Here is a 16,505-nt window from a genome sequence, read left to right as displayed (position 1 = left end):
TTTTATTTGTAAAATTGAAACTAGAAAATGTATAAATATTAAATAATTCTAAAAGGCAAAAATAATAGCCTTATTTTCTGTCCACATTGAGTAATGAATGTGTGCATATACTATGTGTATATATGGATTTGTGTGTATGGATATAGATAGATACAAATTAATATATGTGCATATATATATATAAACTGAGAGATTGAATCACTTATGAAATAAATAAAATACTTTACTACTTTAACATTGCTTTTCATTCCAAAATAATTAAATAAATCGAAATTTAAGTCTTGGATGAATGTCTTTGGGAAATTGACTTAATTCCCAGTTCTAACATTTTTAAATTGTATGGTGCTGGTCAAATCATTTGAACTCATTAAAGTCAAGGACTCTTGCATTGGGGTGATCTGAGTGGTTGCGTTGCTAGGAAAAGGAAATAAGCTTATAGCCACAGTTTGATAATTTCAACTCAAATTTGTTTTCAAATATCCACATACTGATTTAAACACTTGACATTTATGGAGACATTAATAATCCTGAAAATTCTGGTAAAACGGATGCACAAGAAGGTCAAGCGAAGACAATTGTTAATAAACAGGGATTTTTGCAGGTAATATGTTTTGTTGAATAAAAGCTATTATTTCCAGCCATCAATAATATAGAAAAGAAATTCAAGGCAAATTTGTAAGTTTCACAAAATTCTACCTTTTTATATATTTGTCATTTTCCTTATATATTTAGTTAGATATATGCAACTACATATTTTAAAACTATTCACATAGTATATGCTATTACATATTTGTTTAATTTGTGTGAATCTATACATTTGAAGAGCCAATAAATAAGTAAATTTGGAAACCACACTTTGAATTCCAATCTATGGATTTTACTCTATGGATTCTATTCTATGGGGAGAATAGGAATTAATTAACCAGCTTTTTCTAGATATTTATATCTATTCAAATATTTATTATGAATAGTTATAAATATTATAAACATTCTTCATCATTTTTCAAATGTCTACATATTACTTCAGAATAAAATCCTGGCAAGAAAATCATTCAAAATAACATTTTTTAAGACTCTTGATATATGTTGCTGAATTACTGCTCTTCAGAAAGGTTTTACTTTGTGACCTCCTCAGTATCAGTGAGCCAGATTCTCTCTATCAAGATTGAGTAGTAATATTGCAGCAGTCATTTATTGGTATGTGAGGGAAATCTGGTTCCTCCCACATCAACATGTGTGCATGCTAAAGTCGTTTATATAAAATGGTGTAGTGTTTGCAGGTAATCTACTTATTTTCTCCTGTACTTTAAATCTTCGACTCAAGTAATAAAGAATCCACCTGCCAATGCAGGAGTCAAGGGTTCAATCCCTCAATCAGGAAGATCTTCTGAAGGAGAACATAGCAACCCATTCCAGTATTCTTACCTCGAGAATCCATGGGCTGAGGAGCCTGGAGGGCTACAGTTGATGGGGTTGCAGAGTGGGATGTGACTGAGCAAGCCCCAGAGCTCAAATTATAATTCCAAAGACAATGTAACTGGCTATGTAAATACTTATAGACACAGTGTAAATACTATGTAAATGGTCACCAGTGTGTGGCAAATTCAAATTTTTATTTTTGGAGCTTTCTGAAATTTTGTGTGAGAATATATTTTTTCAGAATCCAGATACTGAGGGCCAATTTAGTTTTCATTTTTGTGAGTATAATATTTGAAATAAGATATGTTTGTGTTTATGTGTTTTTTAGTTTAAATATTTTCCTCAAAGCTTAGTGATTTGTCTTTCTTTTATATTTTTTTATTTTGCTGTCTAGTGTTTTTATTTTTTTAATATAAATTTATTTATTTTAATTGGAGGTTAATTACTTTACAATATTGTATTGGTTTTGCCATACATCAACATGAATCCACCACAGGTATACACGTCTTCTCCATCCTGAACCCCCCTCCCTCCTCCCTCCCCATACCACCCCTCTGAGTCATCTAAGTGCACCAGCCCCAAGCATCCAGTATCATGCAGCTGAGCTATTTAAATTAGAATATTTATATTTTTGTTTGTAAGTACCTATTATACATTTAGAAGTCTAATAGCCATGTCTTTTATATGGCCTGTATTCCTTGTTTACACTTTTAAACAATCTGTATTATCATGTCACACTTAAAAACTGTTTAAAATAGATTCTATGAGTTTTCTCTACTTTAATTACTTAAACAAGTGTAAAATATTCAATATGAGGAGTTATCCAAATACAGCCTTTGTATTACACCAAAGTAAGAGATGGTTAACCTACCCTCATCTCTATTCTCTTCCTATTATAAGAGGATATACAAGTTTGGTATAGTTCTCTTGTATTAGAAAAGAAAGTTCAAACCTGCATTAGGAGTCGTATATTTCATATTGAATATGAGATATTTGGAGAAAATATCCTTAAAAAGAAGGATACCCTTAAAAAGAGTACCCTTAAAGAACTACTCTTTTTAAGGCTACCCTTAAAAAGAAGTAAATAAAATTCCTAGCTTCCAAATTCCTAAATTTCTAATCCAAACTTCTAGAATATTGAATATTCTATCTGCCAAGGTATATGATTTCATATTAAGTTCCTCTCTCAAAAAGCTGAACAGGAGGCAAGAGGAAGCCCAGCAGAATGTGATTGGTCTAGAAGCAGATCTGTTTTAAGTTCTTTTCTGAGGATCAATAAATATAGTTATTTCATTTTAGTCTTTCAAAGGTTGCAATTAATAAAATTAAGGTTGGATATCTTAATGTTTCATACAGTCAATCAATTGCAAGTTAGAGTTACTGACACTTTTGTCTAATTTGTTCACATCTATTGGATTTAAAGAATTCTTATTTAGTGCAAGTAAGGAGTGGAATTTCTGATTTAACCCTGTGTCTTTAGAGGAATCCACGTAAACTATGTCAACAGGGAGACTTTTGGAGACTTTTGAAACACACATAGGAGTTATATCCTGGGGCCAGTTCCCTGCACATTCTAATATAATTATCATTCAGAGGTTGGACAAAATTCTAAACTTTCTCCTAAATATGATTGTATTATATGTTGATGAGTGGGTATTTGGAGAGATACATGAATGTTTGAGTCATCCAGTTGTCAATACATTCTTTGAAATATTTATTGTTTGAATTATTTCCTGCTGACTACAAGAATCCATGCCAGTTCCAAATCTGTAACATCTCTTTAATTGCTTAAAGGAAGTAACTTGGTCACCTGGAAAGACAATACTGTCTTGTTAACTCTCAGTTATCTGTGCTAATGTGAAGTAATCTGACAGGATTTTATTCACTGCTTTACAGATCTTAGAGGTCAGAAATGTAAGAGCCTGGGGACAGTCTCCAGGAAATGAGATTCTCAGGAAGACTCCAGGGATATGACTTGTGAATTCAGTTTCTTACTTTTCACTCATGGATAAAAATAAGAAGCAAAAAACTATAAATTCTCTGGTGACCAACAGGTAACTATGTTTGCAATGACTGAGATAGATCATGTTGGAGGGGCTGTGACTAGGTAGCTATGACCTGGCATGGAGAAGTCTGAATTAGAAGTGACTTGCTCTTTTCTTGGAGATTATCAGTTGAAGTACCTATTCTGTGCATGCTTAGTCCCAGGAATTAGGGTCACAAAGTGAATGAGATGGACAGATTACTGGATTTCATGGTGCTGAATTTCTATGAGATTTGAAAAAAAGCAAATAAGACATACTTATTTAGATATCAGTGCTATGAAGAAAATAGGATGGTTTTATACAGTGATCTCAGTTGAAGGACAGTACTAGTCAGTGGGTCGGTAGGACAATGTTTACCATGGAGTCTGTGAATTGAGATCTCGGTGGGAAGTCATCTGGAGAATTTTCAATAAGGAAGTAGCTCGATGCTATTTTCACATTAAAATGTTACCCTCACTGCTGCGGGGGAATGGCTATATAGTACAAGAGTGAAAAATGTGAGACAGGTTACCACTATTACAGTAGTCCAAAGAAAACAGTTCAAGTGAAAAAGAATTAGCTGCTCTTTGGAACAGGGCTTCCCAGATTGCTCAGTGGTAAAGAATATACCTGCCAATGAAGGAGATACAGGAGAAGCAGTTTCCGTCCCTGGGTCAGAAAGATACCCTGGAGAAGGAAATGGCAACCCACTCCAGTATCCTTGCCAGGAAAATCCCATGGACAGAGGAGTCTGGCAGGCTACAGTTCATGGGGCCACAAAGAGTTGGACATGACAGAGCAACTAGGCACACATGGACACATGTGTGCACACATGGACACATGTGTACACACAAGCCTGGGCCTAAGAAGCCATGCTTGACCCAAATATGTACTCAGGATACAGATGAGATGAGTATTCTGATGAAGACTGGTAGACATACATGGTTGCAGATAAGAAAATGAAGCAGGTTATGGGGTCTTTGGAGAATGCAACTTGAACAGGAGAAATTAAATTAAAAAAAATTATCCAGGGGAGTGATTCTGAAGTGGGGCCACACATCAGAATTATCTGGGATATTTTCAAAAAATACCAGTGCCTAACCACCCCCACTTCCAGCACTCCCACCCGAGCTTCACCACCACTACACACGCAGCCACTCTTCAAATTTATTTGGAGTATGGGTCGCAAAGAGTCGAACACGACTGAGTGACTGAACTGATGGAGTGGACAGTGAGTTTTTAAAAGCTACCTAGGTCATTCTAACTCCAGTACTCTTGCCTGGAAAATCCCATGGACAGAGGAGCCTGGTGGGCTGCAGTCCATGAGGTTGCTAGGAGTCAGACACGACCGAGCGACTTCACTTTGAATTTTCACTTTCAAGCATTGGAGAAGGAAATGGCAACCCACTCCAATGTTCTTGCCTGGAGAATCCCAGGGATGGGGGAGCCTGGTGGGCTGCCATCTATGGGGTCACACAGAGTCGGGCACGACTGAAGCAACTTAGCAGCAGCAGCAGCAGCAGGTCATTCTAATCCACAGCTTCCTGTGAGAAGCATTAGTCTGTGCAAAACTTCGAACAGACACCAAACTAAGGCAGAGGAAAGAAGAAAAGTCAATTAAATGGGAATCTGGATGGTGGTACCCCCAGGAGCAGTATCAGGTGTTTAAACTCTTACAGGACTGCATTCTGATGTTGCATTCTTAACAGGGAAACAGCTTAAGTACACTAGGCTTCCAGAGTCAAGCAAATCTTGGAGTTTCTTACAAAAGATTTCTTCACTTTAGGGGCTTTTACATTCATGTAAATAACACCTTTAAATTATCTTCTGCCCTTTAAAAATTCCCCATGTAGTTAAAAAAGCATTTGTAACTACAATACAGAAATTAAACTTACTACATAAAGACCTTTATGGATGCCATTAAATTTAAAATTAGTATTGATTTGTAAATACTTAGGTTAAGAATAGTACCAATATAAAAACAAATTATATTCCTTTATTATATACAGAATAACAATTCATTTGATTTTTTTTTTCATTAAGCTTAATGTATACTGCTGGAAAAGTCATACTCTGTTTTTCCAGAAGTTATGATGCCCATTTTAATCAGTTATGATTAGTGTGCGTTGTGAAATTTGAAAATGTTGGAAAAAAGATGACCATGTCCTAAATAGAAGTTCATTTGAAACAAGTTAAATAACACACACAAAAAACTGCTCTTTAAAAAAATCAGTAATGCTTGGTATTATCGATAAAATATGAAATTGTTGCATCCCCAGTTTTCAAGCCTGTGTAAACACTGTGCTTAGATCCTTGCTGGCAAATATTTAAATCCCTTTTCTCTTCAGTTATTTGTTTTTTGGGATGAACTTTAAAGTAATGTACTTTCTTTTAAACAGTCTGTCCAGGACTAACTGACAATGAAAATACTTAGTAGCAGATAGGGGCAAAGTCAGAGAACCGTTCATTTGATATAGTTAGAGCAAATCTGATATTCTTAGAAGTAAAACCTATTTTCTAGTTTATGAAATAGCCTTCCAATTAACACATTAGTCACTAATAATTTCCAATTCTTAAAAATAGCTTGTGAAACGTTCTATAGTTGGTGAACTCAGTTCACAGCAATTTTATTGTGGTATTCATCATATTCTAAGACTATTGATATGAAAAGATCTTAAGAGATAAATTTAAGATGTAAGGAAAATTAGTCTGGAAGCATTTTTAAATGTTTTTAATATTAAAGCACAGTTTATCATCTGAATTTTCTAACTTAAATTAATTTTTTTTAATGCTATAAATTCAAACAACTAATGGAGGATATTAACCATTTCCCTCTACTAGTATAGTTGTTAGAGAGAAACTTAAAGACAAGTATACTGAGTTCAATTCCAAATACTTTGTTAACTTTTTCAACATATGATTCCATTAAAAATTTCAAAGGTAAAGCATTTTTCTCCTGTTGAAAGGGTGAGTATAAAGAAAATGTCATGGCATACATCTGCTTCAGAGTTTAAATATTTCAGTGACTAGTGGGTAATCATAGTATTGGGGATTTTACTAAAATGATTGAATCAAAAATACTACAAAAATGTTATAGAAATTCATCTAAAAGTTGTGAAAATGCTGCCAATCAGTTACATAAATCTTTTATCTTTTATTTAAATTCCATTAATTATGTTTTTCTAAGTAATCTTTTTTCTAACACTAATATTCTTATATGTTATGTTCAAAAGATGAAGACTAAAATTTTAAAACTATTCTCATTTTGGTACCATCATATAACATACTTAAAATTTTTCACTATTACAAAAAATACTGAGAGATATAATCACATTTAGCTCACAGATTCATCACTTTATTCAAACTATTGTGATCAAATAGTAAAACAGAATGTTTATGATGCTTTGAGAGTATGTGATGCTTTTCTTTAGATGTGTGAATTCTATAATAAAATGATTACTGATGCTTGAAGGACTTGAAGAAAAGACTAGCAGCAGACTCAAGGAATGAGGAGCTTTTTTTATTCTTACCCTTTTAGATTTAGAAGGAAGCAACAACTATTTAAAGATTGGACTGGGAATTGATATCCAGCTTCAATATTGAGAATAAGAAATCATTTAAGTTCAGGGATGCCTGATGTCACCTGAGAACTTATTTTTAATCAAAAGCATCTTTCTAGAAATAGAAGACTAATCATCGTCACAAGTAGAGTTGGGCTATCTTACACATGGCATGGACAGGAACACTGAAGTTATAGAAAATAATAACCCAGTGAAGACATCTCCAAGTTATTAAACCTGTAGAGATTCCATGAAGAGAATTGGTGCCTCAGTCTGGAAGCAGGTAAATCACAGTATATATCTATACTGAGAAACGTACCAGGCATGCTTTAGCTCTTCCTCAGAAACAAAAAAGTTGACACTGTGACTTTTGTAACCCCCTCTGAGAGGGTTTGTTTTAACTTCAGCCTAGTTTGGGTTACTAGCTCAAGTCCATGAGTATTATACAATAGTTTCATTTCATACATTTTATGGTAATGAAAAGTATCATCTCCCTGACATTCTGGTTCAGATAGTGACACATTTCTCAGGCATCTAGACATTGTCATCATTAATGCCCCCTCCAATCCCCAATATAGTTTAGCATGTGTAAAACCATGCCCCATACAGGTTTATAACTTAGAAGGTCAGTTAACACCAGCCTTTCTCCTCTAGCATGTATTAGCCAAGTTTCCTCCATACGTTCCGTCCTCCGTAGGTTGGACTTAATTTAGTTCTTCACAGTATTCTTATTGCTGCTCTTCCCAGATCACCGGTCTAAGTAAAATTGCCCTGTTTAAACACTAGAATATCTGTACATGCCTCACCAGTCAAGATCCTGCCATGATTTCATCTACTCATTTGTCAAATGCTGTCATTCAAGTTTAGGTTTGATATAAATACTCTGGTGTTTAGATTCAGATATGATAATGATTGGTATTTACCTACTGTATCCTCATGAATAATGTCATTATTTTTGTGTTACTACAGACTTCAGATATATCCAATAACACAATAGATTTGTGTTTTCATCTCTGGAGTTGCTTAAATTAACCTGTCATGTCAATGAAGTAAATTAATATAAATCTAAAACAAGAGGATTCCTGTTATAAATTACTGCATACTTATATATTAGAAAATCTAGTTAAATGTTTAAAAGGCCTGCTTTCTCATGTCAAGCTTTAATTGAAGTAAAAGTCTTACTCATTTCAATTTCCTAAATATATAATGAGGGAATGAAAAAAAATTCTTTGGATTAAAAATATCATTTGGAACATTTGGAGAACTTATTATAAAGGTCCAATTTATTTTTTTGTGTGTAAAATTTGTTCTTCTCTAAACTTGTTTTCTAAAAATATTTCTGTTCTGCTCTGATTACAAATTTAGACAATAAAGATTTTAGTACAAGGATTTGAGCATTCATGTTCATGTTGGAATTTCTCGTTTCTAAAAGAATGTAGCAATCCCTTAGCAGCAATAAAAGCCAGTATTTCTGGGTGTAAACAGATTGTGGATCAAGGCAGAAGTAATTTCAGCAATTTGTTTCATTCCCAGACATCACTGCATTCAACCTGGGTCTCTTCTTCTGTTTGGAAGTCTACAGTCCAAAGACATCTTGTTTGGGAAAAACCAGAGTGCTTCTAGAATGAAAACTATTGTGTCCTCCCAATTAATGATAAAGAATGAAGATCTCATATCCCATGTGGATTTGTTCCAGTGGTACCACATCAACCAAGTTTATAAATGTTAAACCCCAGAATAACAGAATGATATTAATACCTTGGGTGAGACTGATGGGACTAGAGTGTTCCTCCTCCCATAGCCCATATATAGGACCCTGGACTGTGTTCAAATTTGTTCAGGATTGATAAGTGAGTCCTTGTTAAGAGAAGTTCCACTTATTTAAATATTTTACAACTATGTCCTACAATAAAGGAATAACATAGAATATTTGTTAGGAGATATTATATAGAGTCATGGGGACAGTTTCTAACAGATGATAATATAATCATTAATACAGGCCTTTTATATATATTATTATAAAAGTTCTACATGGATTGTTTTTATTTTCATATGAAAAATTTATTCATTGTTATATAATTTGTTTAAGGTCACACTGCTAACATTGTATCAGTACTTTGAGAATAGGTATTATCTAGCTATCTCAGTGTTTGAAATGTAGGACATAGATGCCTCAAACTATTGATTATAAAATAACTGACATAAAATGACATTTTTGTCTTGTAAACCAAACTAAGTCAGACATCATTTTATATTGTAGGATAATTTTGCACTTTAGAAGTAAACAGATTTTGAATCAAGGGATTACTATCAGGATTATTATCATTAATATTATAGTAATGATACTTAATATTCAGTCACTAATCTAGATAGATTCATGCATTGCAGTTTCTTCATCTATAAAAATAATTAGAATAACTTTCATGATCTCTTAGGATGAGTTAAATGAAATAATGGCACAGATAATGCAAATAGAGTGGCAAGTACAATACATACAAATAGGAGTCAATGTTATTATCTTTGTTTTTATAAAATAGAATTTTAAAATATATAAAAGAAAAACAAAGAAATCACTCCTTGCCTGCCACCCAAACATAATATTTTAAAGGCTGTAGAATACTTTTCAAAACACTTTTAGAAAGTTTCTCTTGAGAGAATATTCTAGCAGAGTTGAGGGCTTCCCTAGTAGCTCAGTTGGTCAAGAATCCACCTGCAGTGCAGGAGAACCCAGTTTGATTCCCATGCCAGGAAGATCTGCTGGAGAAAGGATAGGCTACCCACTCCAGTATTTTTGGGCTTCCCTGGTGGCTTAGCTGGTAAAAAATCTGCCTGCAATGTGGGAGACCTGGGTTTGATTCCTAGGTTGGGAAGATCTCCTGGAGAAGGGAACAGCAACCCACTCCTGTATTCTGGCCTAGAGAATTCCATGGACTGAATAAAATAGTCCATGGGGTTACAAAGAGTCAGACACAACTGAGCAATTTTTACTTTCACTAGCAGAGTTGTCATCATAGTCATATATACAGTTTACTGTAAGTTTTTCAATTGCTTTTACACATAAGAATTTTTAATATTTTGGTAGGTTTCAAAAACCTTATTCACTATAAAATATTAAACAAAACATTTCTACTCAATTTGGGGAGTTGAGTTTTTAGACCAATTTTAACATTTCATTGTAATATATAACGTGTCTAAAGAGCTTTGTCCAGCAAGTGGTTTCCGCATTTAAGATGTATGTGGAAAATAACAAAATAACATACAAAATAATATTTGTGTGTTATATTTTTTTCCAGTTCTCTTTTGGTTCCACTTAGTGATTAATATTTTGTAATAATCTAGCCTGACTTAGCTGTGGCACAGAAGAATAAGAGGAGAGGGGATTCCTTCTCGGGAAAAACATTACATATATTTCACAAACTTTTGGCCTTTGGTTTCTTCCAACATGAAGGATGCTCAGCAAAATTAATTTCAGTGTTTTTAAGCCAACTATGATGGGGTTAGGGTCATTGCTATTTGCAAAAGAAGGGTATCATTCATGTCTGTGTATTTTGGCTGCCATGCCTTAAAGGTATTAATCTCACATTTGAGTTATACTTTTTAAGTTAAATATAAAACTTGACATTCATGTTTAATCTTATATTTGGCTTTTAGTTATTTTAAGACTTAAAAAAAATAATACTGTTTTCCAGCACATGATTTATTAGGAATTCCGCTTAGTCGTGTCCGACTCTTTGCAACCCCATGGACTGTAGCCTACAAGGCTCCTCCCTCCCTGGGATTCTCCAGGCAAGAGTACTGGAGTGGGTTGCCATTTCCTTCTGCAGGGGATCTTCCCGACCCAGGGATCAAACCCAGGTCTCCTGCATTCCAGGCAGATACTTTAACCTCTGAGCCATCAGGGAAGCCCTAGTATTATATTTGCAAATTTGGCAAGGCTATTTTCTATATTCTCAGTTGCATTACTAATCCTCTGCTGCCTACAATGAAGTGTAAAATGTGAAGTGAACTTACTAGGGGAACCGCATTGTCCTGCTCCAGACTGCTGGCCACTATTGAACACTTAGCAACCTTGTGATAGGTATTGTGGGAAACTTTATTGGATATTTTACTAAAATAAAAATAAATGTCATGCCCATGATGTGAAAATGTAGTTACATTTCCAAAGATAGTATGGCATTAGATTGACTTTATCAATTAATGAAATAATAATAGTTATTAGGTTCTATAATTCCTTTTTCCAAGGATCTACAAGGCCTTTTTTTTTTTTTAATGCTTTTGCTTTCTTATTATGCCTTACCTCTTTCTAAAATTGACTTATGGTGAATTTCAAAAGATATCTTCATATATGCTCTAGGAATGTTGCCAATGATTTGATTCATACAGTGTTTAACCTGGACAGACTTCATAAAGGAAATGAGTCTTGAGCTATTCCTTGAGGAGGAGAAGACACATAGTTTCCTAAGCTCAGCCAGAAAATGTTTCAGGAAGGGTGAACAAGTCAGGTTCAATGGAGCCCAGGCATGTGAGCAAGTAAGTATTCTCTGAGGATAAGCCTTTCCATTGCTATAGTTTTTAAAGTAACTGCTATACATCTTTAAATATTTAGTATTGATCAAAAAATTTAATAGTAGTAAAAATGCCAGAAAATGTTCATTATATTGTGTACTTGAAACAATTTTACAAGTGAAAAAGTGTTTTACTTCATTTTCTATATAAGGAAACTGAGATCTAGACAGGTTTAATTATTTCCCAGGAGCCACACCAGTGGTATATACTAGAAGCAAAATGCACACCTGCTTTCAGTTCTCTTTAGAGTCCACGTTTGTTTGTTTGTTGCCCTCTCTGTAGTGCTCCACTTAACTGCTACAAAACAGTATTCAAGTATTTGTCTTTTGAAATGAGATGATGACAAAGTGTCTGTCCTCTAATAGGCATACATCTATGTATTTTTATTTAATCACTTATTTATTTTGAATTTAAACATCATTAGGTCTTTCCATGCCAGAGGTTTTGTTTAATGAAAGGTTTAGCAAAGTAGAATAAGCACTGTGTTGCCAACTTCCCAGATTATCAATCTGAGTAGCACTTGGAAAAAGAAAGTACAAAGAACAAAAAGACAGTTTAAGTCACATTATTTTTATCTTCATCTAAAAGTTTAGTATTTTAATCTTCTGAGATTGGGGCGGGTTGTTTATCCCATTTTTTCAGTCAAGGTCACAAGTGATATTTTAGCTTTTTATTTTTGCTGTTCCTAGTTCTGGGTAGAAAGAAGGTGTTTATTTATATTCCTATTTTAAGTGTGATGTGCATGTGTCTGTGTGAAGGTATGTGTGATGAAAACTGAATGTTGTAGTGGTTTGCTCCAAATCGAAGAAAATATTAAAAGCAGACCCTCTTACATTTTACGTATTTATTTGCCTTTTTTTTTTTCAAATGCAGGTGGTTACTAATTACATGCAATTAGAATAGGATTGAGTACGAAGAAGGAAGAAGTCAGTATTTTTCAATAGATATTTTTGCAGTTCTGGCCCTTTAGTAGTTTTATATGAAAGAGATTCTTACCGAGGTATTAAGATTTAGAAGTGGAAGAACAGTTATGAGGTCTTCTCATTATGGTTAGGAATGACTTTTTCTAACAAAACTTTAACCTTAGAATATTATGTAGCTTATCATCTTAAAGTGTGTCATAAAATTGTCTGTTCTTTGAAAAAGGTAAGATCCATCTGAGTTCTATTTTCCTTTTGTTCAGATATATATTTCATAAGGCCACTGTGACATGCTTGTTGGTTGCCAGATCTCCAACAGAAAGTGATACATTCTCATTATGACTGTGATGAAAATACTGTGCCCTATAATTGTACAGTGTATAACCTGTTAAACTGTACACAGAAGCTCTGCAGTGTGTATGTGTGATAAATTTTCTGATTTCATCTGATGATTGAAACATCTCAATTTTGGGGTACATTGAAAATATATCTCTATTATTGTGAAACTAGGCGAGCCAGAAATAAACTTGCTAGTTGTGAGAGAATTAGGCTTAATTTACCATAATGTAACTTTTTTTTTCCTTTTCCTTTTACTGTTTTGAATACCTATTTCCAGGACTCATATACAAATCTGAACGTACATGTGTACATTCCCATATGTACATAGTAACTTTGTATTTACTAAAATATGATTGTAAGTCATATTGATTTTGGGGTAATGAGAAACATAGCATAATTTTTCCTTCTTGGAGACTGTGTCTTTGCAAGAGAGGATCAGCTGGTTTAAAAAAAAGAAATTATAGCAATTCTGCTAATTAGATTTTAAAACTAGCCTAAAGAACTCTCTGACTAATGATGTAAGCTCAGGTTTATTGAGAGGACCCCAAACTCTATTATAATGACTCAAAGCAATGGATCGCCTATGAAAAATAAAAAATAAATGGGCTTTTTAAGTTAGGTGCTTCTGTCTAAGATATTTTAGTAAAGTATCAGGAGAATGTTTACTTCTCAGGATGACTTAATACAAGCTAGTGTCAATAACTGGAATATTAGCATCAACCAGAAGAGATCTAACATGATTTGAAGTGAGACGCTTTCACTTTTCACTTTTATGCATTGGAGAAGGAAATGGCAACCCACTCCAGTGTTCTTGCCTGGAGAATCCCAGGGATGGGGGAGCCTGGTGGACTTCTGTCTACGGGGTCTCACAGAGTCGGACACGACTGAAGGGACTTAGCAGCAGCAGCTATACTATGAATGTGAGAAAGCACAAGACAAAGTTATGTTGTTTAAAATGATATAATACCACAGCCCTTGGTTTTCCTACATATAACATGGGGTAAACTAGACCAAACTGGGGGTCTGCCAGTATTATTACATGCATTTTCCCCTTATGTCAATAATATGTCTTTCTTGAAGTTGAAAAATACATTGGGAACTATTCTCAAAATACTCTGAAGAGGGTTTTTCTGACTTTGAAGACGTTCTATATCCTGAGAAGCACCAAGTCTTTGGTAAGCCATAGCTGGGATATTGACAACATGTACATCCAGAATGGTCCCCTCCCTACCTCAGAGGAGACTGGCCTTTTTGATAAGATTTAGATGAAGACTCCACTACTCAGAGTCCAGAGAAAATCTAAGTTCTCTTCCCAAGCTGCTTCTATAATATTATTCTGCATCTCACAAGTCTTTGTTAGAAAGAATGTTGTGTCTCTCCCTTGGGGTCTTTCCTCTAGTAAATTAGGCATTTCCTGGTGTCACTGGAATTCTTAAAAAGAAGTCACTTTGAAGAAGGTAGATGTCTTAACTACTGTCACCCCTTTGAGAAGAAGTGGTAGAAATGAACCCTGGGAAGCTCTAAGAGATGCCTCTGCTGATCTCTAGTGCTGCTGCTATAGTGAATTGCTCTTGTCCTTCTGATGTTGGCATCTATAATGAGTTTCCTGGAGCTGCCGTAACAAAGTAACACAAACTGGATGGCTTAAACCAAATGAAATTTATCATTTCATAGTTTTAGAGGTTACAACCTAAAATAAATGTGTTGGCAATAATATGTTCCCCCAAAGCTTTTAGGAGAGCATCCTTCTTTCAGCTTCTGAGAGCCCCAGACATTCCTTAGTTTATGGCAGAATAAGCCAATCTCTGTACACCAGTCCTATTCGATAGGGACTAACAACCCCACATTAACTTGAGTATGTCTGAGAAGACCCTGTTTCTAAGTAAGGTCACATTCACAGGTACAGGGGGTTACAATTCCAATGTAACTTTTTGAGAGACAAAATTCAGCACGTAAGAGCACCCATGATTTGCTTCACTGCCATTGTCTATATCATAGCCCTGTCTAGAGTCATGATGGAAGGAGGAAGGCAGGCGTATACTCCGCCTGGGCAATACACACCAGTTAAGCCTGGGTTTCACTGTTATGCTCTTTAACTCTGCTTCTCTCAGGCAGGTTGTTTGTAGAACAGAGGCTAGTTGAAGAGAGCTCCCTGTTTTTCCAGCATCACAAATTCAGATGCCCTGTTCCCTCAATAACTCATCTCTTTCTACCATTACGTAATTTAGGTTAGTTTAAAGCAAACAGTTTCTCAGTTTTGACTGAAAGCATTCTTTTCAGACAGCTCTTTTGTTTTTAGTGCCATGCTGACCTTCACAGCGGCCGAGTCTGGATCCAGCCAACATCCTGCTTCTGCGTGGTTTCCCCAACTGTGGAATGGGGAGATTAGGGTTTCTAAATATCCGTAATTGCTCAGACTTCAGGAAATCAGACTCTGCAGAAGGGAAAAGAAAAGTGGTTCTTCACTGAATACCCTGCTATGTGAGATTTTAACAGGATTAACATAGTAACTGATTACATTTTACTTTGATTTTCCAGTGAATTCACTTTGATTTGAGTGAATATGATATACTCTCACTAAATGCTTTCCTTAAAATTGCATTACTCAAGCTTTGCATCAGTGTATTTATTTTAAAAAAAAAAAAGAAGAAGAAGAAAGAAAACTGTCTTGGTTCTGAGTCTACTAGAATCCTTGCCTTGGTCTACTTCTTGCTCCATTTTGTAACAGGAAAATACTGAGTGGATCCTATTAACAAACTTCCTAATCTCTCACTCAGACTTTCTTTACTGGCTTGAAGATATTGGACAAATCCCCCTTAAAGTCTACCCTACAGTGGTTTCTTCATTCTGCCTTGTGATTGTCTTGCCCATTTTTTTTCTCTTATGCTGCCTGCATTTCATTGCTTTACGCTTTCCTCTGACTAGTACATCCCAACACACCTATCTCTGTGTGTGGTTTTATCTTTCAAATGATCATTTTCATTTCTTAAAAAAACCACCAGCATAGAAAATGATTTTAAGGTAAAACCCTTTCTGCCTACCCAGGTATGTGGCTGGAGTAGAATTAGTTGTATGGTGAGACTTCAAAGCTCAAAACAGGTATTGGGGGGAAGTAGCACATTTCAACTGTAGTAATTTAAGGTAATTTACCTGTAAAACAAACACATATAGACTCTCTACAGATCAATTACAGCCAAAAGTTACCATCACTTCTTTCCAAACAACCCCAGTTTAGGAATTGGAGAGCAGGTGCTTAATAATATATTCATAAGGACTCCCTAGTCTCTATCTTTGTTATTATAAAATGCTTTCCTTTGCTGTTTGTGTGATTCTAAGACCCATTCACCTACAGTTTGTAGCACTTGTTATCATCCAAACAGCTCTCAGGAGCATTTCATAACACAGAAGAGGTAGGCAGAAGGGCCCTTAAGAAATATTAAAATTTAAAAAAAACGACTGAAACTTACCACAAACACAAATGCCCAGAAACCAAAATAAAAGCAAATGTCATTTAAAAAATTAAAACCATGATCTCATTAAAAATAATTGCTAGAATAAAGCATATTGACAATAGAAATTACCTTTTAATTGTTTTGCTTAAGTATCTTTTTTTCCATTCTCATTCTCTGTTTTTAATAGAATGTTTTAAATATCTTTTGTAAGGAAGGATTCTGGTG

The 16,505-nt window shown here is 34.7% G+C and overlaps 1 protein-coding gene across 1 annotated transcript in view; it reads left to right on the top strand.

The window, feature by feature from the left end:
- LRP1B (LDL receptor related protein 1B) overlaps window positions 1-16,505 on the top strand; it is a 2,198,408-nt gene that overhangs the window by 431,006 nt on the left and 1,750,897 nt on the right.

The sequence above is a fragment of the Capra hircus genome, chromosome 2, assembly GCF_001704415.2.
Source record: "Capra hircus breed San Clemente chromosome 2, ASM170441v1, whole genome shotgun sequence".
Taxonomy (NCBI): domain Eukaryota; kingdom Metazoa; phylum Chordata; class Mammalia; order Artiodactyla; family Bovidae; genus Capra; species Capra hircus.
The sequence above is the reverse complement of the archived record's forward strand: the minus strand, read 5'-3'. Positions and strand labels throughout refer to the sequence as shown.